This window comes from Otolemur garnettii, unplaced genomic scaffold (assembly GCF_000181295.1).
Source record: "Otolemur garnettii isolate 467f Iridium unplaced genomic scaffold, OtoGar3 scaffold00107, whole genome shotgun sequence".
Taxonomy (NCBI): Eukaryota; Metazoa; Chordata; class Mammalia; order Primates; family Galagidae; genus Otolemur; species Otolemur garnettii.
In genome coordinates this window covers 2,506,942-2,510,314 of record NW_003852502.1, presented here as the reverse complement: position 1 = coordinate 2,510,314, position 3,373 = coordinate 2,506,942, and the positions used below count along the sequence as shown (strand labels likewise).

General features: G+C 47.3%; 1 protein-coding gene across 1 annotated transcript in view; it reads left to right on the top strand.

The window, feature by feature from the left end:
* Positions 1-3,373, top strand: part of SH3BGRL2 (SH3 domain binding glutamate rich protein like 2) — a 52,823-nt gene that overhangs the window by 11,252 nt on the left and 38,198 nt on the right. The gene's annotated exons all lie outside the window — the stretch shown is intronic.

Sequence of the window (3,373 nt, the reverse complement as noted above, 5' to 3'; positions counted from 1 at the left end):
ATCATTGTTGTTCTGGCAGGCCTGGGCTGGATTCAAACCCACCACCTTAGGTGTATGTGGCTGGCGCCTTAGCCGCTTGAGCCACAGGTGCCGAGCCTTTCCTGTTTTTTTGAGACAGAGTTTTACTCTGTTGCCTTGGGTAGAGTGCCATGGTGTCACAGTGCACAGCAACCTCAAACTCTTGGGCTTAAGCAGTTTTCTTGCCTCAGCCTCCCAAGTAGCTGGGACTAGGGGAGCCCACTACTGTGCCAGGCTAATTTTTCTATTTTTAGTAGAGATAGGGTCTCTTGGCTCAGGCTGGTCTCAAACTCCTGACTTAGCTCAAGCAATCCACCAGCCTCGGCCTCCAGAGTGCTGGGATTACAGGCGTGAGCCACACACCTGGCTTGAGAAACCCAAACTTTAAATAACTTGTCTTGCCATGGAGCCCAGAAGGTCCAGGCAGTCACATCTGTGCGTCCTGATCCTGCAGGCTGTGTCCTAGAGGAAGGCCTCAGAGGTTAGAAGCAGTCTGAGTAGGTAGTGCTCTCAAGGGGCTGTCTGAGGGAAACTGAATGTGCCACGTGCCTGCAATGTGGTTGTCCCTCAGTCTGTGCCAAAGGTGAGTGGAGCTGACTGGACGTGTGGCCCTGGGGCAAGCAGGGTAGATGGGAGGGAACTGGGTCATGTGGGCTGGCTGCCTGGAGCCCAGAGATGGGGTCAGAGGCAGAGACATTTAAATATTGGGGCCTTTTGAACTCCACTGGGACAGATGCCAGTGGAGGAGGTGTGTGCCCTCATCCTTCCTGTCTTGGACCCTGGGTCCTGGGAGCAGTGTTCTCTGTGGGCTGATTGATCCCTGTTCCCTGTTCTCTGTGCAAAAGTGTCCTTGTGGGTGGAAGTTTACTCGGAAACTCAGCCCACTCTGGGAATTAACACAAGAGGGGGTACCAGGTGGGAAGCCAGGGTCGGGGCCATTTGGTGGTCAGAGGGGAGGGAATTGAGGGCCTGGCGGAGTGTGGACATTCCTCGAGTGTAAAGGGAAAGATGCAGTCACCACGCCTGGGGAGGCCAGAGAGAAGACGGATGGACCTCAGGATGGACCCTTAGGATGGAGTGGCTGGTCAGGAAGCCCCTTCACAGGCCGTCCAGGTGACTCCCTCCGAGATCATGATGCATTGTTCTTGGCAATGATCTCTGTTAAGGTCAGATTCTCCAAGCGTAATTTACTGAGAGCCTCACGAGCCCAAGAGAGAGAAGGTATCTGTGTGATTTAAGAGAAGTGGGGAGTGTAGAGAATGCAGACTTAGGTACAGAAAGTCTAGTTTAGGTCTGAATTGTGGGACTGGACATTAGTGGGCAAGGTGGCTTCCAACTCTTTTAACTTCTCCTGATCTGAGAATCCCCATTTGAAAAGTTGAAACTTAATGAAATTGTAGCCATTACCATTATTGTCATTTAAAATTCTCTGGGTTTTTTTTTTTTTTTTTTTGTGATTTGTCAACTGTAAATGAACTGTTAATATCTAGTTAAGGAGAAAGATTGTTTCGATAATCAGATAGGACCTGAGTGAAAGGTGCAGAGCTTTAGGAAGACCCAGAACTGTCATTGTTTATTGGGGTCGTGGATGCTGGATGTCACAGTCTGGCTGCAGGGTCTGAAGCCTCATTTTTGGGCTAACATAGTGCTTTAAAAATGGGTGAGCAAAGATTATAGATACTGGAAGGTGTCTTCCGTTCATACAGATAGAACCTGGGCTTCCTACTCTCCTTGAGACCCCTCAGGTGACTTGGGTCATGGTGGGGTCGGCCTTCAGCACCTGCTCTTGGTGTCTTCCTCCCATTCCACCACTTTCCCAGCTCTGAGCTGTTGGTCACCGAGCTTGTGCTGTTCTTTTCCTTATATAATAGAAAGTGTTTCTTGGCATCTGTCTCTTAAAAGTGGGAAATGAAGAAATTATATTGAGAGGGGTATAGATACTTCATGAAGAACTGCAGCCAGCAAAAGTTGCACGTGTGTGTGTGTGTGTGTGTGTGTGTGTGTAAGGAAGGAAATAGTGTCCTGAATGGCCAGTTGGCCTCGTTTCTTTATGTTACAAACTGCCCCACTCCAGGGAGCATTTGAATGTTTGGCTCTTGGTGGAGACTGACCACTTAGCGTGAGGGTGAAATGTGCCCTCTGTTTGCTGTGTCCCTGGTGCTATGGCCGCCTAGTCACCAGGTAGTTTTGGTAACCTCAGAACTGCTGCTCTAAGGTCATAACTCTAGGGCAGACCTGCCTGGAAACTTTTTTTTAAAATAGGGGATTGTACCCTAAGCCAGGGGTTTTCATCTAGCGGCGTCTTGGGGAGCGAGGACACTGAGGGGCGAGTTGGAGACGTGGACTGCGGTTCTGCTGATGCCGGTGAATCCGCTTTGGGTCTGGACGAGACCCTTCGCTTCTCCGGGCTCCTCAGCTTTCCATCCTGTTACTGTTTTCTAGTTGAGATGTAGTTCACACACCGTCAGATTCACTTCAAAAATTTGTTCGTTCCAGTGGTTTTTAGAATGCTTATTTTGTTGTGCACCCGATTCCAGACTGTTTCATCACCAAGAATGAAACCCCATTCATGTCTGTTGCAGCCCTTCTTCATGCCCTCCTTCCTCTAGTCCCTGGCAACCCCGTCATCTGCTGTCTGTCTGTGAATTTTCCTGTTCTGGACAGTTCAGGAATCACGTGAGACCTTTCACATCAGCCTTCTTCCATGTGGCGTGGTGTTTGAAAGGTTCATCTGGTTGTAGGTGGACCAGCACGTCATTTCTTTTTATGGCTGAATATGCCGTATTTTATTTATCCATTCATCAGTTGATGTTCGGGTTCTTTCCACTTTGGGGCTGTTACGATTAATGCTACTCTGAACATTTGTGTGTAAGTTTTTGTGTGAACATAAGTCTTCATTTCTCTTAGGTCTGTACCTTGGAGTGGAGTTGGTGGTTCATGTGGTAACTCTGTATTTTATGTTTTTGAGGAACTGCCCAGCAGCTTTCTAAATTGGCCATTCCATTTTATATTCCTGCTGGCGACGCATGAAGGTTCCAGTTTCTCCTCGGCCTTGCCAGCACTTGAAATTGCGTTTTTGATTATAGCCGTTTTCCTGGGCAGGTAGTGGTATCTCCGTGTGGTTTTGGCTTGCGTCTCCCCAATGACTAATCATGTGGATAATTGTTTTTCAAAAATTGGTTTTATTATTATTTTTTAAATACCTCTTCTGAGTTTTAAATTTTTTCTTGTATTCCATGTACAGACCAGTATGAATAACACAGGACGAGGTCTTTAGGTGATACATTTTTATTATTATTTTAAATATCTCTTCTGAGTTTTAAACTTCTTCTTATATTCCATGTACAGACCAATA